The 25599-nt window shown below is 34.6% G+C and overlaps 1 long non-coding RNA gene across 1 annotated transcript; it reads right to left on the bottom strand.

Annotated features, from left to right (window-relative positions):
- Nucleotides 1-265: 265 nt before the first annotated feature.
- Nucleotides 266-24796, bottom strand: LOC310895869. The gene is made up of 5 exons (XR_014581012.1): nt 23592-24796; nt 21912-22024; nt 21441-21546; nt 4415-4656; nt 266-3872 (listed from the first exon to the last, which is right to left on the bottom strand). It is a non-coding gene; the product is annotated as an uncharacterized lncRNA (long non-coding RNA).
- Nucleotides 24797-25599: the final 803 nt, after the last annotated feature.

The raw sequence follows: 25599 nt of genomic DNA, 5'->3' as shown, positions 1-25599 counted from the left end.
TGTTGCTTGCAGCTAACAGTGTCAGCTAATTTCCGATATAGTCAGTGGTTGTGGGCCATTTGACTCAGACTTGGATAACGCCTAAGGCATCTATATGGATGTGGTCCATCAACAGTCAATTTTGGCCTTATGCTGTTGGAAACTGGATTATGCCATTTAGCTTTAATAGTTATGGAGTAAGTTGACAGTCTCAGATGAAAAATAAATTCATAACCGAAGAGACAGAGGTATGAAGTGGAAACCTAATCAGGATTTCTGCTTTCTTTGTCTTACTATTGTTTCTATCACTCTGTTGGTGAGAGCTACGTCCAACAAAACCAGTATTTAGCTTTGCAAGACTATGAAAATGCCAGTCTCTAAAGTAACTTATGTAGAATAAAGCATTATTAATTATTTCCTTCTTTAAATATACTTGCACTCAAATTACTATTGTTACTTGGTAAATGTCTACAAGACACAGGGGAATAAATGAAAAAAAAAAAAAAAGTCTTTATGTTTTACATCCCCTAACCCACAGATGAGACAAAGAAATGGCAGATGTCTAATTAAGTTTATTTAATTTTTTAAAAACAAACAAATAAACAAAAACTGATTCCAGTCAAAAAAATAGCTATGGTAATTTTTACTGTACTGTAAAAAGACAAGAGACTAAACCCCAGTTTTGTGCACATGGCCATTTGTAAAACAAATTAGCTTCCTGATTCTGCATTTGTCATTCTGCACATCTTGACACAGAACTGGCAAGAAAATCCATCTGCCTAGCAAGCCAGAGTCCAAAGGTGAGGTCAGTTACTGAGACAACCAGTACTTCAGGCCCTGGAGGAAAAGCTTTGTGCCCCCTAAGGAGTACATTTCCAGTTAGATCTCAGTTTAGGTAAGCTCACTTACTTCTATCTTCAAGTGCATCCTGAAGGATTGCATAAAGAACAATATATATAAACATATTTTGAAGAGTGTTAACTAAAACAAGGACCAATCTATTAGATATAAAACAACAAGCAGCATATGCTGTGTAGAAACTCGAGATGCAGAAAAGCAAACTCCTGCATGCATTCCCAGCTGAATACTGTCCTTTCTCCCAGAATTACTGAAGCAAGATATTTCTCTTCAAATATACTATGGTTATATCCTGTTCATTTCCTTTCACTTGGAATTTTCTGCTTCCATCTTCACAAACTGACCAAAAATACAAGATCAGGCCTTTTTTTGTAGTAGTAGTAGTAGTTCTGTGACGTTCTTTACACAAAACCAGACCCAAGACCCTGCGATCTGGCCCACTTGCTGTCAAATGTGTTTGAATTTGCCCAAGTGTGTAAATATAGCATATCCTTCCATCTAATCCTTACAAGATAAAGTCATATCTATAGGTGTGTCCAATATTTTTGATTAACATAGAAAATTAAAATAACTGATTATTGCAGAATATGCTGGATTATTTTTGGCATTACCATGCTACAAAAATAAAATAAAATAAAAAATAAAATAAAATAAAATAAAATGTTTTCTAGTTTTATTGCCTTCTAAATGCAATAAAACCCAGGAACTTGAAAAAGAGGAAAAATTCTTAGCATGAACATTTTCCTTTTCCATTTTTCCCTGCTTCATCCACTGGACTGCAGAGGAATCACCCCCATAACAAAAGGATAAAGCATATGTCAACTTGCCTCACCTACAGAGCCTTCAGGCAAAATACATCATTTTTTGGGGACTGTCAAATACTGAATAAATCAGAGATAAGTGGGTTAAAATGTCAGCACCCACTGGGACCAAAATAAATCTGCCGCATTTCTTTATCCAAGTAAAATGCTAACTGCTGTACCACCAGTACTTCCTTCATTCATTTAGGAAGACAACATAAAACTCTTAATGACTACATTAAGAGAGAAAGAGAGAGATAGGTATTTAAAAAAAAAAAAAAAGTTGGATTTTTTTTTTCCCTCTCATAAGTCTGTGGAAGTCATCTTGTGTAAAAGGTTAGATAAGCGTGATGTGAAAGATGGTGTTAAAAGGCTTTCAAACTTTGTTTATTAATAGGTATAACCTTTTCACCTCTACTACATCTGTCACAGTTAGTTTAAATATCATTTATCTTACTGGTCACCTGATTTCTTGTTATTAGTACAGGAAAATGCCAAAAAAAAAAAAAAAAAAAAACAGTCACAAATCCGTTACATAGAAATGAAAGAGAAGAATTGCCTGAGCCATCCTATTAAAACATAACCTAACATGGAGTAACTAAATGCATTGAGGGTAGTCTTTAGCTTTAAAAACACTCACTAGGCCATTGATCATTGAAGACAACACACAGTGACCTCACACAAACACAATGTAAACTCCCAAACTCATTGATGGCATTCCTAGCTCTCTGTCTGAATTTATATTGCCGCTCTGTAAACTGTTTGACATAAGTAGTGAAGGATGGAAACAGCAAAGGGCCTCCTCACTGTGATGAGCATACCACCAAATGCAGCTGGATGCAAGAGAATTAACTGCAGCTTACTTTGATGTTCAAAGAAATCTCAGGCCAACATATGTGTTAATAGAATTTTTGCAAGATTCTTGGAAGTATATTTTTCCTTCTGGATAGCCCAGAAACATATTAGAGTATAGAATTCCTAGAGTCTTTTCTCAGAAGGGGAAGAAAAAGAATGGAAAATGTATGCTGTTTTATTATGCATTAATCGTGCAGAAATTGATTGCTATGTAAGTCAAATTGTGCATTCAAGAAATGTGTACATATGCATTAATAAATGTCCATGCATGGTTTATGCTAATGATTCTGAAAAGTACCTTCTATATTTCTGTTTTTTCCTGGATGAATTTTTGCATAGGAGGGGGAAAAATCTAGCTAAAATAGTTTGCTACAGTAAATTTTTGAGGCAAAAATAACATGGCTTACAAAATACTGTAGACATTTTGCCTAAAACACCTATTTCTTATGCTGGCCAATTCTGAAATGCATAGGCTGTACAGAATTCCTGTTAGGAATTGTTGCTATTAATCAACACTGACTAAAAAGTAACACTGGAATTGTACAGCCAGACTGACTAGAGAACTGATCACATCTCACAGCTTTTGGCATGAAAGACATAGGACTTCAATGTGTGTAAAACTGACACACACTTATGGAAAAAAAAAAAAAAAAAAGGGACGAACTTAGAGTATTTCTTTGCCTCAAATGGTTTTGTTACCTAGCTGAATTGTCACTCTCTTAGATATGTTGTTGAGAATAAAATCAGAGATATTTATTCTTGATAAATTTGAAATATAAATATTTAATATTTTCTTAAATAAATGCCTCTTTCCATCCTTACTCTCTTCCTTTCTTTCCCTCTCCCTTTCTTTTCCTCTCTCCTTCCCTCCCTTCCTTTACCCTCCTTTCCTTCCTTCCTTCCTTCCTGTAAACATCAGGAACGCACAAGAGCACAACCCTCAGTATTTTTTAATTTAATTTTCTAAGTATGTTTCAAATACTGATCAAATGTGTTTGTTTTCTAGTCCAAAATCATATAAATGAATTACGAGGCAAAATCCAAAAAGGTGAATACATAGAAATAGAAGAGAAAACTGAAGGAAACAGCAGAATGATATCATTTAATGTGCTAATTGTTTATTATTTTTTTAATGAATAGTTTTAATGCAGATCAACATTTAAAATAATGTATCCTCTTGCTTGGATTATTGTGGATGGAAAACTCAAGGATTGTTCTCTCTACAGAGAGACTGTTCAGTAGTTTGTGGACAACCTATTTTTGACATCAGAGATCTTTTTCTTGCAGCAAGTAATTGTGCAGGAAGGAGCTATCACTGGAAAGATCTCATATGCCTTTCTGTTTCCAAGCCATGTGTATTAGTAATAGGTAAGTTCCTTCCTATTCAAAAGAAAAAAGAAAAAAAATTAAAAAGATATAATTTTTACTCTGCTCTTGGAATGATGAAGACACCGTTCCTAGGGAGCTGATTGCAGTTACATTACAACCCATTGCTGATAGGTTGTGAGATGCTACTATTTGATTATTTCTAGCATAGACTGCTATTATTATGCACACTAAAGGAACTGTTATAAGTTTTACGACTTTGCAAAATTGCCTTCCTGCTCAGTAAATATGTCAAGAATCCAGAAGCATCTCTTAGCTTACAGGTCTCAGCACACACAACTTCTTTTAAGCTGTGAGAAAATATCTAGGTTGGTGCCCTGAAAGTTTCCCTTTACTACAGCAGACAACAGCTAACAGAAACTGTATGGAACACATACATGGCAAGCACAGGTACATCTATGAGAACAACAGCTACAAAGACATGTAAATATATAACATTTTTCTATAAATTGAAGTTGAAATAACAGATCTTTTATTTGGATTGGGCACGTAGGACACTAAGACTAAAACCCCTGTGCCATTCATTTTGTTGTTACCTTCCTCTTTATCTCTCAGTTGGCAGCTCAGCAAAATGGATAGTTGATAGGAGCCTCTATGGGTGGACCTTGTCTCACATACTAAGAGGTATGAGACATTCCTGCTTGCGCCAGACTTTTTCTGAAGTGGGGCAAGTCTTATGTTCCTCTAGATCTAGAAGTTTCAGCGTCCCTTTTTTGGAGAACTTTCTAGGCTTTCACATGAAGATTTTCCCTCTGAGGGTCTGAGGTGATCCAGGTTTCTGCAGCGGAAGAAAAAGATTAAATCTTTTTATTTATTTATTTATTTATTTTCCCCAACATCAGTCTTATTTGCTTCAAGTAGAGGGGCTAAGCATCTTGTCCTATCAACCTAGGTGTAGAAATCTACAATTTGCAATGAAAATCCAGGCAGATATTGACTCCTGTTTGATTTTGAATTTATTGCTCCCTGTTGACATAGCACCCTCCCACTTCTTCCAATATCCCTTCTATTCCGGAAGGGCAGAGAATTTGATTTTTTTTCAAATAACCTTTGGTAAATCTATCCATTTTATTTTAACTATATTTTCACAGCCTTTATCTTCCTTTCTCTATTCCTCCTGGAAATTCTATTCATTACTTATTCTTAGTTAACTATGAAGTGAAAATCACTAGAACTTCTCACTGGACTAGCTCAGCTCCACTAGCTGTTTCTTTCTTTTGATTACTATTAATCTGTGAGTGCACTGCTATACTGTACTAAGAACTTCAAGTCTTCTTTCATTTTCTCTTCACAATTTGCTTTAACATAGTAAAAAAAAAAAAAGTTAAGCATATATGTAAAAAAGACTTAACAGAACAAGCTAAGAAGGCTCTGCTGAACCATATAGAGACTATTTTCACCTTATGTGCTATGCACTGTACATGCATTGCTTTGCAAACACATACATAACTGTGCAGTGCACACAGAACAAATCTTTCCTCTTGGCACCAGATTTTCTATGCAACTCTTCTAGGACCCTTTTGCATGGGGTCTTGGCCATGAACCGGTGGACCAATGATTTAATAAGACAAAATCATTGGACACATCAATCATTTCACTAATCATTTCTGAAAATATTTATACCTTATTACATATGATTTTTATCTGTAGATACCATAAATATTTTCTAGTAAAACTGCAAACTTGTAGATAATAAATTTGAGCCTAGCAACAGTTGTTTTCAACATTACTGAAAAGTATGGTTTAACAATCATCACAGAAGTCTATTCTTTCCATATTTCCCTGTAGAAATATTCCATGGAACATGAAAGTCTGTGGACTACCATTTGAAAATCATTGCCTTACAGTTTAGGAAATTTTGATAATTTTAAATAAAAATAAGTTCAGAGGTTGTGGGAAATTTTTCATATTAAGAATGATATTTCTCTTTTTTTAAAGTTGTGGTCTTAACTATGTCTTCTTTGTGATTTCACCATCTCATATTTTAAGGCAACACAGAGTGAAGGGGATGATTATAAAACTGTGTGGTAGAACTGGAAAAAGAGATGGGGGCCCACACTAAATTAAAAAAAAAAAAAAAACAAAAAACATACTGGATGAGTATTTCCTGCTCTGGGAATGCAGGAAAATAAAGTAGTTGAACAGAACAACAGAACTGAGAAGTGGGATGGGCCAAGGGGAGCATTGTGAAAGGCAGTCACTGAGGAGTCAGTGCATAAAGCTGCTTAAACATGCATAAGATTCCTAAAGACGCTAAGCACCGAAGACTGCAGATGAACTCAGAGGGAGATATTCCCAAAGTCATAACAGTCTTATCCCACTTAAGGAATTCTAGAAACACTTGTGAACATCTGTAGGTACATGGAAATTTGTTGAAATCTGACCCCGTTGCTCCAGTCCCAAATGTGAAGCCTCCTTAACTTCAGAGTAACTCTGATATATTCAGACAACACACACACACTACCAAATCAGTGACTCTGCAGAAAAATTGTCCTGATTTTTTCTTGTTTTTCATCTCTCTCACATACATACACAGTAGCACTTGATGAACAACCAGAATATATTAAACCATCTTAACTGAATAAGATGAGTCTACAGTGGTAACCTCTCCTTATCTGTTTTTTAATTCACTAGGTAACAAATCTGTTGCCTACAAGTCTATTGCATATAGAAGAGAGGAAGTACTTTATGGTGGCATAATTAAAAAGATTCCTACCACACATGTAATGACATGATCTCTGCTTTCTTATTAAAGGTTTCCTTTTCTTGGATTTACACAAAATTAATTGCACATGTGACTGTTTTTGCTGCAATATCATCCTCAACTACTTAGCACACCATCACGCTAACCTCTCAATTAACCCTTGTTTCAAGGGCTGTTCATTGCAGATGCAGCAACATTTCTTTTCTGGCAAAGGACATGCTTTGCTCACTGCTAGTGACCTTTGTTATTGCTGAAGATCTGGGTGTGTTACATATGCAGGGTCTCAGCTAATTGCCTAGTTGGTGTTGTAGATCCACAGCTTGTAGGAACCTAGAAACTACTCAAATATAAACATAAGTCCTATGTCTAACCAAACACTGAATTTGTCCAATTTTCTGTCAGTAAGCTTCACTCCAAAGTGTAAATCTTGTTTTAGTTGTCTGGAAGGTTAATAGACTTATACTGTAGGTGCAATGGACTCCTTAGCCTGTATGAGAGCAAAAGGTTAAAATAATAAAAAGAGCACAACCCAAAAGCTTTCAGAACATTGAAATAATACCATCTGAACAGAAGCTGTCTGTTATCTAGCACACATTTAGTGAGTATCTCCAGTAAAGAAATAGCATTAAATCTTCAAAATAAAAGACATCTGAGTCTCGGAAAAGAAAACTGACTAAACTGTGTTATAGAAATAGTGGTATAATGATAGCAATTACAGACAAAAGAAGAAAAAAAAAAGTTTTAACATTAATTTACTTAGGATAAGCCAAACATAAGTTAAAAAGAGAAAGAGAGAGAAAGAGAGAGAAAGAGAGAGAGAGAGAAAGAGAGAGAAAGAGAGAAGAGAGAGAAAGAGAGAGAGAGAGAGAGAGAGAAGAGAAAGAGAGAGAAAGAGAGAGAAAGAGAGAGAAAGAGAGAGAAAGAGAGAGAAAGAGAGAGGAAAGAGAGAGAGAAGAGAGGAGAGAGAGAAAGAGAGGAGAGAGAGGAGAGAGAGGAGGGAGGAGAGAGAGGAGAGAGAGGAGAGAGAGGAGAGAGAGGAGAGAGAGGAGAGAGAGGAGAAGAGAGAAGAGAGAGGAGAGAGGGAGAGAGAGAGAGAGAGAGAGAGGAGAGAGAGGAGAGAGAGGAGAGAGAGGAGAGAGAGGAGAGAGAGGAGAGAGAGGAGAGAGAGGAGAGAGAGGAGAGAGAGGAGAGAGAGGAGAGAGAGGAGAGAGAGGGAGAAACATTCATAGGGTACTTTCTTGAAAGTCTTATCTATTTTTTGCATTATTACTTTTTTTGTTTGATAACCTGATAAATACTGATTTCAGTGCTATTTTCCAATTGAATTGCTCACATAGGTATATACTTTGTCATACCAAGGTCAGTCTCTTTGAATGCTCAGTCTTTAATACATAAGGTAACATATACATGAACATAAACATTTAAAAAAAAAAAAAAGATAACTCAAAATTAAGAATACTTTAAAAGAGACTATAATAATGGCATTTCTAAATTCTTGTCTTGTTGATCAGTGATATCCATCAAAAAAATCTTACAATATTTTTTTCATCTGCTATCACTTGATAGGTTGGTAGCTTTTTTCATTTCTACCAATCACAAACTATATTTTCTCTAGTTAATGAAATTATATGATTCTAGATTTGATAGAAAATATCTGTAATTATTGACATTTCTCATGATGATTGTTGAACCTGTTTTTTCTTAACATCTCAGATAGTTGTTAACTTTCCAAAAATAATTTCTGTATTATTTTGTCTACTAATAACTACCAGGAATTTCACAGCAAACAAGATGCATACAAAAAAGATTTTCACAGGAAAAAAAAAAAAAGATTCTCTCACAAGTGTATTCAAAATTCATAATATTATTATTACCATTAAATTGCTATCTCGAAAAAAATAAAATCAACCTTCCTAATAAATACAGTTTTTAGTGGTTAAGAGAGATCACTGTCCTGGATGCAGCTGAGCACTGGCAAAGCTTATCAAGGCCAACATAAAGAACTCACCATCCAGCTTCACTCTAGCCACTCTGATGACAAAATCAACTGAAAACCAGGCAACTGTCCCCAGAATAATAAACAATCATTTTAAGAATCCCGAATAATTTCTAAAGCACTATAGTCTTTGTTCTTAAACTTTTCTTTGAATTATCAAATAGAAAGTTAAATGAAAATAGGAACCAAAAAATTGTTCATACATTCACATGGATTCATAAGCTGGAATGCTATGCAGAAATGTGCATAGGGAACTTCAGAGGGTGACTAATCTCAGTCTGGGAAAAAAGTCTAAAATAAGCTGGTGAATCACCTTCTGGAGGCATCTTTTTCTTTCTATTAGTGTGAAGTGCTCAAAAGTAAGTTTTATACCAGCTGGCATTCATTTAATCTAAAAAAATTTAATGTTAGTGATAAGACACAAACTGACAACTTATTTTTGTTTTCTGTCATGCTAAACTGTACTTATCAGGCAGTAATGTTATTTTGACAATGGGAATATCATCTGGGAAAATGAAGTTTGAGGCTCATTAATGTATGGACACTGTTGATTTTTTATGCTGACTAGATACATGATATGCAACAGTAATTTAGATGTTTTCAGGATGAATGCAATGTGGGCTTCAGAACGTATTCAAATTTAGAAATGAGCTGCTCAAACAACAAGAACTTTATTCACTCACAGTAGCGCCTAAAAGGAACAGAAGTTAGTGAATTTGCTCTATTTGAAAATAGCTTAAGCAAGCATTAAAATTATTATTATTATTAAATCAGGATCAGCAATACTTGAGTACAAAAAAAGTTTTTTTTTTTTCTTTTTTTTTCCCCCCCTTGGATTCTTGTGGCTGATTCAAGATGACTGATTCAAGAATGTTGTTATGCTGTGTGTCTAGTAACTATTGTCACTATTCCTGATTTTTTAGCCAGATCCAAAATCTTTAAGCAGGTATCTTCAGACACTTTCACCCTAATATTTGTAACATCTTCCTTAACAATGTCTGTTCTAGATGATCAGATTTATAGACAAACAGAGAACAGTAAAAGGATCTCTTATTTACACAGTTGGAAAATGTAAAAGTTATGTATAGAGTTTAGCACCATGTATGATTAAGGAAACCCAAATATTCAATAGGGTGTTTTTTTTTGTTTTGTTTTGTTTTTTTTTTTTTACTCTCCAGCACACTCCTACTCTTCTTTCCCATTCCTCCTTGCTCTTCTTGTTTCATACTGATTTTGTGGCATGTTTTAGGCAATGCAAGGCACACCTACATCTTCTACCTAATATTAGAGGACATCACTGGAAGAATTGTTTATGAGGGCTGAATACAGTGAACTGATTGAGAATGGGAATTATTTTATTTTTATTTTTTAGAAGCAGGATGATTCAGACTCCATGGACAAAGGTTCAGTCATTGTTTCATCACAATCCCTTTCTTTCCGAATATCTTTTATAGGGGAATGTTTCCACTTTTTTTTTTTTTTTTTTCCTTTAAGAGTAGGTTATCCTACTGATTTTGGCCACAGAAATAATTTATCCATTTATTTATCTCTGCTATATAATTTGTCTTTGCTATATAATGTTGGAAACATGTACATCTGAAGTTTAAGATTCTGCTTTACTCAATCTCCTTCTTTCTCGGAGTTGAAATGGAACAATAGAGGAATTCCTGAATAAATTCTGCCTCTTTAGGGAAATAGGTATAGAGAAATATGTATAACATGGTACTTCCATATAGCTGTGTAGGGATTTCTTTTTTCCCATCACCTTCTGAAAATGTTGGTATATTTAATGTTTTACGGTCAGTCAAAAAGATTATGTTTTCCAGAATCCTATCAAATGAATATGATTGATGCATTAGTGGAAAATACATATTGAGGAAATTAGAGTTTTTATGCATTAAATATACTAACATTCCCTATTTCAGAGGTTTACAGACAAATGAGCAATTAAGCTATTTGATTCTTGCATTTCAATGTGGAAATTGATTTCAGGGAAATAAGGTGCACTATTTAAGGTGATGGTGGATGCCACAACATTTACATTGCACCATATAACCCATTCCTGGACAGGACTGTAAATTTTTGTCATTTTGCTGGGGAGCTTTATAGAGGAGAGGAAGAGAAAAAAAAAAAAAGTTTCAAAATGCGTATTCATTGTGGAGGGGAAAAGATTTTATCATTTCATTTGTTCTTCAATTCAGGAAAACCTCTCCTACAGTTCCATCTTAACAGTATTAATTATGACAGGCTAAGGCTCATACAAACTGCAGTCCTTAAAGAATATATAAGCGCAAAACAATTATTTTATCTCATAATTAATAATCTACTGCTGAAGTATAACAGAGATGCTCTAAAATTTAAGGTAATATTGTTTTGTATACTGATAATTACATTATTTTAATCAGTACTTTCTACAGAAATTCTTGTATAGTTCTTATATTGGAATTTTATTTTTTTTTTAATTAAATTTTATTAAATTCATACCAGTGTTTCATGGTATGAATTTTAAATTCTCTTTAGGACAGATATAAGTAAAATGGATAGTTATCATCTTTTTCTTGCTATGATTTGTTCTAGAATTTAACTTTTTGTTATATCTAATCCTCCAAATACTGTGGTTCATCAAGTAATCAGACATCAGCTGAGCTGTATAATTTTTTGTTTGTTCTTCATGCATTGACCATGATTTGCAAAAGTATATCAACTGTGAACCAAACCGTCCTGCAATTGTTTTTGCTAAAAGCAGATGTATGGTTACCACAGTTCAGATATTATACACTAAATTTAAGTCACCATTATCTAATTTCTCATTTGTTACTTTCTAACTCTTCACATGGGTAAAAAGGGGAGTAGACCACAAATGTTAAACTATACATTTATTGTTAGTCTTACTAAAATCTAAATAAAATAACAAAAAAACGAACACTAAGAACAACAACAAAAAAAAATCCTATCATTATTAGTTCACTTACAATTATATTAACCTTCACCAAATATTCATGATTCTTCTAGTCCAATTTCTCTATTTAATGGAAATCAGATGGCAATAATAATAACATTAAAAATTATTATGTAAAACTTATTTTCTATGCCTTTTCCCTGCATGTGCTCTTTTCCACCACAGCTCTATATCCTCAGGCCAGCAGAGAGAGTCTTCCTCAGAAGGAGCAAGACATCTGCGGCAAGTAAACAGCATCCCCAAGAAGAGTCATGTTGATGATGGGATTTCTTCTTTTCCTTTGCTGTGAGCAGTATAATGTTAATGGTTTCTTTCTCCTTCCTGTAGGGTCCAGGTGGGGATATTTTTATACATCTTTATAGGCTGCACATTTTCATACCTTGCACTTCCTTCACTCTACAGTATACTTCCGTGTAGACTATATCATATGTTTTACTTATCTTAAACGTTTATTCTTTACTCTCTTCATTATTACTAAATCAGTGTTGCCCATCTCCCACTCCTTTAACTGATCATGGTTGAGTTTGGTCTCCAGTTTTGCCCTGTCTCTTACCTTCCATGCCCCACACAGCATCCTGTGTTCCAACTGACATCACACCACATCTGTATTACCCTGACACTGCCTCATTATGTTGGGGTCACTTTTTTTGTTTTGCAAAGGGTAACTACTTGTTAACACTATCTATAGAAAAATTACAACTCATTTTTGCACTATTACACAAAGACAAGCAAAAGTTAAACAAATTAAGAAATTGACTTCCGGTCATTAGGAAGTTGTTACAGCTTATCAAGGTAGAAAAACACTCAAAATAGGCCAAGAAAATTTCAGACAAGATCTGGCAAGTTATCATACCAGATGTTCTTTCCTGAATTGCTCTGTAATACCCAGTTTAGTGTCTTTAAAAACTTTACATTTTTGCTGACTTATGTCTCCATACAATGTAGTTTGAATGAAATATATGTATGGGTCTCATGACTGTTTTAACTGAAGAAGTTCAATGCATTCTTGCACTCTTGCCTTTTATCAGTCTCTTGACTTCCAAACATACTGTCTCTCACAAAAGCCCTAGAGGAAAGGATTATTTTCTACACCAACCTACTAGTAGTGAAGTATGAGAGATCTTAACCAGATAGCATACCACACAACTAACAGTGCTGAGGAGAGTATTCTAAAAATATTTTTGCCCTGTATGTCAAGGTAATCACTATTAAAATAAACAGGAACTTTTGCTAATTCTCTCCAAAGACCCCCTCCTGTCATATCTATTTTGACAGGATGTGTTATCTGAGTGCTGTGTGGAACTTTCTTTGCTTTGCTATTTGACAGTCTAGGTTCTGCAGTTCTGTTCATGATGTCAAGCCAACAAAATCTCCTGACATTTCATGTAATAATTTTTCTTTGCCTAAAATTCCCATCTTAAGGCATGATATGTCTCATATTTAGGATCATTTCTTACAAAGATTCAGAAGCACTGTCTGATTCCTTAGTAAGCTGTCAACAGTAATCAAATGTCGTTTTGGAACATTATTTTTTGCCCTGCATTTTATACATTGTTTGGTTTTAATCAAAGTTATGTAGTTTTAACTCACTCCATATGTTTGTATTTTTTTTCTTTTTTTTTTTTTTTCACTGTCTCCATTTGATGTCATCTACTGAAGTTTTCCCAAATAAGGCAGAGCAAGCAAGTTGGTCATATAGAAGGAACAGTTACTATGGGATTAGCTGAAATATCAAGGAAATAAGCATGTTATGCTAATACAGCATTTTTTCCCTGTGAATCCATGCGTGCACCTGCTTTGCGATAAATTCCTTTATTGCCATTGGGTTCCTGTTGGTCTTGGCACAGATTGGACAGGTGCAATGGAAGGGCACTGCACTAATTTTTCAGAGATTCCTAGGAGCTTCAGGATTTCAACACATTCAGAAAACCATGTTTTAGTAGAAACCTTATCACCTCCCCTAGAAAGTCTGCTATTTTTAAAAATCAGATAGAGTCTTTCTGCCTCATCTGACCTTTACTTCGATGAATTCCTTCAACCGTCTGGAAACAAAAAGAAGTCTAATGAGAAAAATGTTGTCTATTTAATGTCTTAGAGAGAAAGAAGTGACTAGGACTCAAATATTGGATAAAAGCAAGTCAAAAAAAAAAAAAGCAGAAAATTCTAAAGTAAGAGTGACATTACAGTGAAGTAGCTTCTCTGCAATGATTCCTCTAACACACTTGAAAAGCTCTACTGACATATTCAAGTTTTGCTCCTAAAACCTGATGCAATATAAAAACAGGCAACACAAACAGTTAGAGTGACAATGGAATGGAATGATCAAAAAAGAACCTAGAGAAGAGAAAGCAACGAGGAAAATTCATTCTTGCTGGAACTGCAGCTTACTAAATATGTTTAAACCAAATTATATAATTATATTGCTATCAGTATATTTTGGATGTTTCATTGTAATTTCTAAATCTATTCCTTCATTTCCTTTTGAAGTACAGCCCCCCCCCAAAAAAAATATATATATATATATAGATGATTCATGAGGTAAATTTCCAAATGCAACTAACATTTAGGTCATTAAAAATAGCTGATTATTAAGCTGTCAATGAGAAAATTGACATTGCTGTTCAGAGAAAAGAAAGACTTGCTGTACTTTGTATTCTGGGCAGTGACAGGAACAGTGCCTATTTTCCCTGTAATAGTCTCAAGCAGAAGTAACACACTTTTTTGTCTAGTGCTAAGCTTGTTATAAAAATCATTGTAACGTTGCTGGCTACACATCCTGTGCCAAACATAGTACCTGGTATAGATTTGCCACTATTAATCCAGTTAGTGCACATACTTTTGGACTACCCTGGGAATCTTTCATTCAATAAAAAGGAGAGAAGGAGCAGAGCGTCCCGGGGACAAGTTCTCCCATTCCTCTGTGCTTAGAGGTGAAGCCTAAGGAGGATAAGGATGGAGTCAATAACCGCTTGGAGAACTCAACAGATGCAAGTCCACAGGACCTGCCAAGTTGCATTCAAGGGTGCTGAGAGAACTGGCTGATGTGTAAGGCCACTTCTTACATCTTCCAAAGGTCGTGGAGAACATAGGAAGCTCTCTTTTGTTGCTCTCTTTTCAAAATAGGCCAAAAATACAGTCTAGGGAACTATAGGCTGGTCAGCCTTATTTCAGCCCCTGGTAAAACTGCAGTGTGAGCCTTCTTAGGCCTCATTTCTAGGCACATGAAGGAGAAGAAGGAGACCAGGACCAGTCAGCATGGGTAACCATGCTCGTAAACAAGTGTAAATCATTCCTGACACACTTGATTGCCTTCTATGATAAAATGACCAGGAATAAGGAAGATGGGAGATTGGTGGGAGTCACAGAATCACAGAATCATAGGAGTTGGAAGGGACCTCAAGAGGTCATGGGTCCAACCCCCCTGCCAAAGCAGGTTCCCTAGAGCAGGTTGCCCAGGTAGACGCCCAGACAGGCCTTGAATATAGCAAGGTATGCCTCACACAATATTCCTTTACTGAAGGTGGAATTTTACAGTCTGGGTGAGTAGACAACTGGATGGTTAAAAAACTAATTAGATAGTCAGGCTCAGAGGACAGTCATTGATTAGTAACCAGTAGAGTATCACAGGTACGTGTCTTGTGATCTATCCTCAACGTCTTTAAGAGGAAGACAGAAATGGAGCATACACTGTATAGAGCTATGATGGGCTCTGTATAGATGCCTCCTCCACTCTGGAGGAGACAAGTGAATGTGCTCTGACCAGGTTTGCAGGTGACACCCAATTTGTGGACAAAGCAATATGCTCAAAGGTAGGGCTGTCATGTGTCAGTCTGTGCTCAATGAAAGGAAGTAGAAAAACAGCTGTTTTCGGTTCTCATGAGTTTCACATTTTCCTTATTTCTGAATCACATGGGATAAATTCCCATAGTCCTAATCTGACCTTTTAGATACAGCTGAAATACAAAGGAGAACTTATACTCAGCCTGATACATTTTGAATAGTTCTGAGTTGAGAGCATGAACAGCTACCAAGCTTGAGCAAGTATTTTCTCAGAATTTGTGTATCAGCCCATTTCATTTTAATTAGACCAAAGCTTACAAACATTGCTCAATTATCCAGTCACTGCTTACTGACTACTAAGTGTCAAAAAGCCCTCAAATGAGTTTGCTTTCACCTGATTGCTGTTTTATTCATATGATTCCAGCCTGAAGGAAGGAAAAAAATATAGCTCTTAGAAAAGTTGTTTTCTGATAGATACAAGGTGCCTCACCTATCACATTTGTAAAAGCCTACCTAGATAATTATTGACTCATTACAGCTTATTCTTGTGAGAACCACATTGTTAATAATGTATCATTACTGTGTAGACCTCAAAATAATGGTTAACTTGCAATTCTTTCATTAATAAACCAAATATTTTGAAATATGTCAAAGCCAAAATTAAATGTCAAAGAGGAAAAAAGATTAATTTACCTATTTAATCTAAATAATACTACTTAATGAAATGCAGGAAAAAGTATAAAATATCTTTGGGAAGTCAGCATAAAAAATTTCTTCATACTTTTTTTTTCTTCATAAAATGTGAATACAATAGAACATTTTATAATCTATATAAGACTTTTCATATCTGTAATTATCTGTACCTACAAAGTGTAACAAACTGTAACACACACACAGCAGTCAATCTTCCACCAAAAGCAAACTTGCCAATGCCTAGCCCATGAGCCACATCTCACTGATCATATTCTGGTCTCTGGGACAATGGTGATGAATTCACTGATGGAACTGTAGAACTGATCTGTTCCAAGACTCCTTCCCAACTCAAAGAAAATTTGTGCCTATGAACCAGATTTACAAAGTGGACTGCAGACAGTCTATTTTTGCCATTCCATATGTCACATCATAGATTGCAGGACAAAGCAGTACAACCTTCCTCACCTCTTACCACTCCCATGCCATTTCTAAATAGTGCCCACAGCTGAGCTTGCCTACAAACAGAAAAAGCATTCCCCAGTTGCACAGCAATTTCAGAACTGGTATTGAAACATTAATAATGATGCCATGATTCAGAAATTTTGAAAACATTCTGGGGTCACAGTATTGGAGGGTTGTTCTGCTCTAACAGTTACTGTATCACATCTGCTATTGTGGTTATATCTTCTTCCACTCATAAATCTAACATACTTATCTTTTATGTGGAAAGAAGGTATCCACCCCTCCCAAATTCCGTGTGGACTGGCCTGGCTTTTCTAGTTCCTTCAATATTGTGCATAATATCTTATATCTAGAAAAAGCATTGAAGAACCTTTTTTTTTATATATATATCATTTACCCTTTTTCCAGAAATCCCTTAAATAACTAGCATTCAAGTCTTTCCAGTAAAGCAAGAATCAGTGACAGAAAACGTACAGACAATCACTTGCTGGTGTACAAGTAAGGCTCATCTTCTAATGAAAAAAATAAAATTATGTGACCACATAATTAAACTATTAAACTCTGTGTACTCGTGCCTTTAAAAAAAAAAATAAAAAAAGAACTAATTAAGCCTTCCTGACTCACCTAATTCTAACATTGGATCTATGTTGGATTCAACCTTTACAATCTTAAAAAAAATAAAAAAATTTAAAAATATCCTATTGCAGAATCACACTGATATCTTCTTGGCTTACAAACAACTTTGGGATCCTATTACAGCACTCTGGTGAATGTCTGACTGGCTGGTGGGAATGTGACATCCTTGTTTCACAGCTGTCAGTTCACTGCAGGGAAAGGATGTGAGGGATATTAAGATTTAGGAATCCTGATCCTATTTATTTATTTTTTTTTTTTCACAATTAGAGACAACCCTGTCATTGTTTCCACAAGCCCAAACTCCTGCCTGCATCTTGGTCTTCATCCTAATCCAAGGCTTTCTCCGGTACTGCCAATAACATTTCTATTTGTTTAGAAGAATCTCACAGTGGCTTAAGAACAGTAAGTAATTAGTCTCACACATAAATCTGGATGTGGATATGCTCCCAGTGGGGTTGCTAGAGCTGAGCAACTACATGACTCCTCTTCCATGGTGTGAATAAGGCACATACCTCAACAGAGAGTGCTAGCAGGGTGGAAAGATTATACCCTCTTTTACTTGATCTCTTCTTATTTTCTATTTATTTATTATTCAGTTCTGAGGTGCTTTGTATGATCTCAGGCAGGAAGCTGAGACAAAAACAGTGGTTAAGAGCTAGCATATAACATTGTGCTCATCTGTTTGGTTCTGCAGGACTGAATACAAAATTTTGTATTTAATATAATTGCTATGTCTATGCACAACTGAGGATATAAATAGCAAAAGCAGGATACAAGGAATGCAATTTAAATAATCTGAAACTGTTTTAAAGAAGGCATCTGGAAACTATCTGGGAATAACCCATGAGGGTGAGACTTATTCATAAAAACATAATGGAACAGCCTTGCACTGAAGCAGAAGATAAGAATCCTAAATGTATCAGATAAAGACCCAAGTCAAGGTGATAGTCACATTTAGAAACTGAAAATATTAGACCATTCCAGATCAAAGTTAAAAACAGAGACTAACAAACATATAGATTTGTATGGACAAAAGAAATGATTATGAGAACAACAATGTCCAAATAAGTGTGTAAAATTTGTGAGTGATCAGAATCTGAACAGCTCAAAGATAGGAAGAAAATAATGGGAAGACAGAGACCAAACAGGATCCATGTTCAATATAGTTAATAAATAAATAAATATTAGTAACAAGGAGCAAGATTCAAGTTCATAATGACAGGAATGGACTAAGGATCTAATCCAAGGAAGAAAGTACCTCTGTAAGAGAAAAGAACTGCAACAGAAGTGCAACTCAGATCTCTAATATATCCAGAAGCTGGACAGAGCATAATGCAAATGTGCTTTAAAAAAATAAATAATTAAATTGTTTGAATTAGTAGTGAAATGAAGCTAAACACATTATAATCAAATTATAATCAAATTATTTATGTATCTAGGTATCAAGTTGGAACAATATTCCTTCTTACAGCTCAAAGATAGCTTGAATTTGCCCACTATTATATATTATTATATGACAGATACAGATGGAAAAGTAGGACTTCTCTTTTAACTGCCAGATGAATATAGAGCAGTTACAATTCCAAATACAACACATAATGATCATTAGGAAAGGAACACACTTGTGCTGCCGGAAACACAAGAACATCTAGGATAAGATGGTATGATAAACAGCTGATGTATAATTACAACATATTAAAGAATGCCAGACAACCATATGAGAGAAAGTTGGATAGCCAAGAATCACAGCCCCAAGAATAACTTTGGACATATGGCATATGAAATGGTCAGGAGAGACAACAGTCATTATTCATGAACAAGCTGTAAGATAGCTTGTTCTCATTGTGTGTTGTTTTGCGCAGTTTCAGTTGTGTCATCTTGTGCCAGTATAGAAACTACTGCAGTAATGAATGCAGTTTAGAATGAAATCTGTGACTCCCTGATCTGGAGTGACTTTGTGTTTTGCCTGAGTCTGGAGCTACCACTAACACTAGGTGACCTTTGTGACACCAAAAGGGACTGAACTGCTAAGGTCACTGTTAGTGGGAACAAAAATTTGAAAAGAAACAGCAGACTGTCACAGGCTTTACACAAGTGTTCCAAAATCTTCTGTCAGTTGTTAAAACTTCTAAGTTTCAGGAAGTTTTAAATTAATTATGATTCACCTACTTATTTTTCTTCAAATAAAATAAACTATTTTGCTTTGTTAACAAACTAAAAAGAATAAAAAATAGGTGTCGCCCTAAACAGGTGTTGTTCCTGTGAAAACTTTATTTTTATCTTTCTTGCATGGAGCTCTTCTACTGAAAAGATCTCAGAAGAGATGTTACATTTCCTGTTAAGGAATAAGATTACTAAGAAAAGGAGAACTTAATAATTATTTAAACTTTGGGGTTGATTTTTTTTTTCTGACAAAACCTTGATGCCTACTAAACATTTTACTATATCTATATTTAGTTAATATATTGTTATTATTATTACATATTATTATAGATATTACTATATCTATATTTAGTTAATTCAGATATATAATAATCTGAAATATTCAGTTGTCGTTTTTCCATAGTTACTTATTTTGTCAAGCAGAAGAATATGAAAGATACTTAAGAATATTTTCTACTGGGTGGGAAATGGAAGTATGTTACAATTTTTAGTAACATGGATAGTCATTGTGCTATTTAATAGTAAACAATTTGGTGTATGATTTCTAGTCACACAAACTCTCTTGAAATTCAAGTCACTAGGAAAGCTATTTAAAAATGAAAATGCTATTTTGCAGAACAGCATTTATTATTTGCACAAACCAAAGATATAGTGAAGAATTTCAGAGCTTATATTCAATAAACATTTGTTTCAGAAATAGTAATGAGAACTATGTTCATTTAACTCCTTTTTTTTTTTTTCTTCAGTCAGAATAACTGGGTAATAAAATAGTTTATCTTTGATCCATCCTAGCAATTTTGTGAGTGACTTATTTCTGTTTTACCACATTGTTCTCTGACGTCAGTTTCTGAGTTGATCTGTGTGACCCATTTTGTTATTGAATTTACCCCAGAGTAATGTGGACCAAGAAGAAAATAATTTCTTGTTAGTTTATGAGACAATCACTGATGTGAGAATTCCATCATTATCACTACATAGCCTCAGTCAAAATTACAGATTAATCTAGGTTGAAAGAGAAAAACGGAGATATTTTGGTTTTATTTTCAGATTCAAAAACATATATATATATATTTAAATCAGTGATATATATATATATATAGGCTATTTATGTTTTTATTCCAGTCTTTTGCATATTTTCCTACTAAATGAAATATTAGAAACGAAGATCTGAATGGTGTTTGACATAATGGGAGGACACTAACTCACACCAGATTACATTCTGTCACTGTACTATAAGTGGTGCAGATGCAGTTATGAGGCCAGTAAGTACCAATGTCATCACACACAAGTAATCACATTTTCTCTGTGTGTTGTAGAGAGTGATCATCTACTTAATATAAATCTTTTCCTTTCCCACTAATCCATCTGGGTGTTCACGAGGAATGAATAAATTGTTTATTCATCATAAAGATTAATTTCAGCTGGTGCTGCTTTGCTTTCTGTAATGAAAGGGAAATAAGAAAGCAAAACAAAACAAAATGCAACAATCTTTAACTGAAAGAGTAGCTTCGTCTCTCTTATTCCATGCAGATGGTGCTGTTTACCAGTTATCTCTCAGAGCAGGGAGGAGACCAAAGCCTAGATGAATTACAGCTGGTTCAAACTAATCCAGAGAAAAGCTGAAGTTAATGAGGAGAAGAAAAGTAATTTGTCAAAATGTGTGATTACCGTGATCTCACAGCTAGTCAAACTATAGCCCCACTAATAGTCTATTCTGCAGGCAAAAATCCCATCTTTGATACTCAAATCATAGTGGTGCCAAGAAAGTTTTCTTCGTGAAATGTTTACAAACTAACCCTTCTCTAATTTCTGACTGAAAAAAAAAAAATCAACTTTCCACTTGAGAATTAATCTTTTTTTCTCTATCTTTTAGGACGTTACAACTAGCTGACTTCAGTTGGAAGGGGAAGGTCGTGCAGGAGCTGCAACTAAGCTTTGTTATGAACTAGCAGCTCTAAGGAAAGAGACAGGGAAGTGAACCCAGTCCAGGTATTCCATAAGTCACAGGGTGTCCCTCACCTTATCCGGACAGATTCACACCTATAGACTTTATTCAGTCAGGAAGGTAATCATCTATGGCTACTTAGTCTGAGAGACTGACCAGGCAATATTTCTTGATACAATTGCAGATGAATACCAACAAGAAGTAAGATGACAAACATCACTTACATCTGAAAAGGTCTAGATGGCTCTGTGCTATGCAGGGTGAATGCCTCTTCATAGCATAGTGGCTTGAAGGAAGAATATGGCAGTAGTTTGACCAAATATCCAACTGCTGTAAATAAATGAAGAGCAATTTAAAAAATCAGGGAGGAGGGAGGAAGTAATCAGCTGCACACGTCTGTGATTTCTGGATGTAAGGGATTTGTCTTTTGGTAAGCTTCCACATGAAACTGCTGGCTGCCAGCAGAGCTGTGGTGCAAACAGCAGCCACATCTGTGTGAATTAGACTTTGCTTTTCAGAAGCAGCATTTCTAAACATTAGCAGAGAAATCTTCCCTTTGTATAATGCAGTTCAGTGTATATAAAGCACATTATTATTCTTGGCAGAATAAATTACTAATATTTTCTTAGCCACCAAAGTGAATATAAATATCTGTTTTACATGAAAAAAAGGCATATGGATTCTCATGCACTTACTTTGCCTCAGGTACTTAGGTGAATTTGGAGCATGCTGACCTAAGATCATAACCTTCCACCCATTTGAATGTCCTTTTCTCATATGGCTAGAGAGTTTATGCATTCCTTAGCACCTACAAGAAGATTTTTATTTACTGATTAGTGAAGTGAGAAGTCATAGTTCTTAAGCTTAAATGCCATTGCTGGAAGGAGGCAAATGTCACATTCATATTAAGGAAACACATGAGAAAACACACAGTGATGTAAAGGGGCTTGGGCTAGACATATGAGTAGTCACCTTATTGACTTCCAGGCAATTGCAAGAGTTAAGAACTGACGAGATAAAATCAGCTGCTAGTACCCATTTCTTGGAGACTGGGTTAGACAAACATCTGTGAGGAATCATTGATCTTGCCTTCAGGCAAAGCAGTGGACAACATGACCTCCAAAGGTCTGTTTCCAGCCCTATTTTTCTGTGATAGTATAATGAGACCTAAATTTCCTTAGGAGGATCAGGTGATTGAGCAGAAGCCTTCTTGTTAAGTTAGCCATCAGGCTTAAAAAGATTTTCACTATTGGCTGTGTAAATATATATTTTTTAATCTGAATTTTTATTGCTTTGATTATTTTTCCATTATGCTAGCATAGGTGTGCACTATGCTGAATACCTTAGGCAAGGTAAGTCCTCAAGGAGAGTATTAAAAATCTTATTGGATTAATGCATATTTTTCCTGATATTTTTGCTGCCTGCAGACAAGAATAATTTTTTTTTTTTCACCCTGGCCATACTGATTCTGAAGTAGAACAGCTTTAGGAGTCTGAAAGTGACAAGGAGCATAGACCCTATTTGCAGAGAGACCTACCCTTTCTGTATTTTAGGGTATCCATACTGTATTGTAGGACAGCTTGATTTTTATTTCCTATTCCAGTTAAAGGAAAAAAAGAAAAAAGAAAAAGACGCAATTACATACAGATAGCTCTCCATTTATCCAAAAGGATGTTGTTAGGAAATATATATATATATATATATATAAAAGACCACAGTTTCATTAAATATATACATATATATATATATATATAAAATTATATCTTCAAGTTGTTGTTCCTTTATAAAGAATTAAAATATTGGCATTCCTTGACAGGCAGAGTGATCACTTGATAAGATTACACCGATAAAGTGACGTTCATCATTTTTCACACACAATTAAATACAACAAAAGTAATATTTTAAATAGATAAGCAAGCACACAATGGGTAATTATGTGTATGGAGCTTTCTGTCTTATAGTGTATAGAGCTTAATTAGACCTTAAGGGACAGTGCAAATTTGCTAATCGTATGTGCCAGTCACAGCCAACATTTTGTACCGAAGTTCCAGACTCCTGTCTACATCTGCACATAATTTACTTATTAGTTTAAATGCACAATTTCAGCTCTTTAACATTCGGTTTTGATTGGTTTTACTGTATTAATGGGATAATAACATCATTCATAATCAATGTTCTCCAAATGTAAATGATTTTAATTGTTCACACATAATAGTGTTCTCTATTAAAAAACACATACTGATGCCTAGCTGAGAAAATTAATTTGCTGTGTTTGTTACTATAATGAAATAAAAGTTGTTCCAATTTAATGAATTCAGCAGTAGATTTCATAACTTCATTATGAACGCAAACTCAATTTTCTGGGGGTAACTTACCATTAGTTCAAATGAAAAGATTCATTCTCTGGAAAATTCAAGAGTCACTGGTTCTATTTCTTGGGGTCAATCCAATTAATAAAATGAGAAATATTTAACAATGCCATGGAGTGAGTATTGCAACATGCAATTGAAATAATTCTTCCTGCTTCTTGAATTTCAGAGTTTCCCCAGCTGAATTGGCTGAATTGCCATTTAAAAAAAAAAAAAAAAAAAAGTTTCTCAAGGGAGAAAACAGAAGGGAAAAGAGAGAGAGAGAGAGAGAGAACATCATTTAACTGTTTTTATGCTAAATTATTATTATCATTGCATCTTCTCTTGTCAACTTGAAATCAGTGGCTCTGTTTTTGTTCAGCAGATCAATGGAATAAAATGAATTACTGAATTCTAAAAGTTTATACTTTTAATGCAGAGATGTGGGAAACATCAACACTGAGGATTACTTAATATGTGACATACTTCTCCACTGCTGGGCATAAAACTGTAGATATTAGAGATATTAGTTCTGACATCTTGTGGAAAAAGCTAATATAGACAATGAATTTAATTTGATAACTGACATCTGACATACAGGTGTTTTGTTTTGTGTTTTTTTTTGTTTGTTTTCTAGGTCTTAAAACCATCAGTTATTAAACTTTGAGGCTCTGGGAATGAAAACATGGGGCTACCAGAATAGAAGTGAGCTAACATGGCTAAAATGAAAAATGTTTTCTTGAACCCTGATATCACATAAATTCCTCAATTATTTCATATGTCCCATTTCCAATTAGCTTATTATTTATTTACTTAAAGAATATTTTTGGCATGTTTCTGGGCTCCTAAAGTCCTTCAAGAAAGTAAGTCCCAACCCAATAAAAATTGTAGGTATCAATTTAACAACCTGTTTTATGTGTTTTTATGCATCTTGGTATTTATGTTCACATTCTCTGCCCTGTGCCTTTCCAGAACATATAATTTAGTTAAATATTGGAGTCAATATTTCATGTAGCAGGTCAGGATTAACAAAATAATGCTGTCTTCAGGCCTGCACACAGAACTAGAACTCTCACAATATATATATATATATTTATTTTTTTTCTTCACAGTTTTTAGACTTTAATTCATACCTAACTACAAGCATATGGGTAATTCTTACTGAAATAAATGGATAAAAAAATTCCACCCAATTAAAACTATATTGTGAAACTCCAACCTAAAGGTAGTTTACTACATTGAGTTACTCCTACGATTCAAGGAAGGTTTAAATTTGGCTGGATTTAGTAGAGAACATTTAATACTAACCTTACAGGACTGAGCTATGTCCGTTTTGAACAAATGGATGGGTGGTAGATTAAAGGGAGAAAAAATAAGGCATTGTTTTCAGCTCTGACAGTGTCATTGGCTAGTTCACAAGATACCTCATTCTCATTCATCTTTCTGAAATCAGTTTTGTAAATTCATTAAATTAGGGCAGTTCGAAAAATTATCCTGCCTTTTTAACATTTAGTCTCAGTGAATGGAAGCTTCAGACTTTTTTTTTTTTTTTTTAATAACACTTGAGAAGAATGACATATTCTTGGATACCCTCCAATTCTTGGTAGTGTGATAGACTTTTTTCTATTTATAGAGAAATTATACCACTTCAGTAGACTACCATAATTGTCTGTGGAATTTTCAGATTGTTGCATTGTGCAGTCATCTTCAAGTATCTGCCAATTTTTTATAAAATTCCAGTTTTCCATGGAATCCGGTTATTAGCACCAAAGCAATCTATTATATTGCTACATTTGAGTTTTATCTCATAGCAATCCACAGTTAAACAAAAACACACACAAAAAGATTCTCTCCTGAGTATAGTCCAAAGACAAAACATTTAAAGTTGTATTAGCATTGATAACTAATTCAAACTTTAATGCTTAAGTAAATAAAAAAAAATAAATAAGCAAACTGTGTGCTCTCACACTGAATTTACTTTTGCTCTCATTTGTTTCCCCAAGGCATAAAAAAAAAAAAAATACTTCAACTTATT

Source organism: Anser anser (genome assembly GCF_964211835.1).
Source record: "Anser anser genome assembly, chromosome: 2".
In the NCBI taxonomy this organism is placed as follows: Eukaryota; Metazoa; Chordata; class Aves; order Anseriformes; family Anatidae; genus Anser; species Anser anser.
The sequence above is the reverse complement of the archived record's forward strand: the minus strand, read 5'-3'. Positions and strand labels throughout refer to the sequence as shown.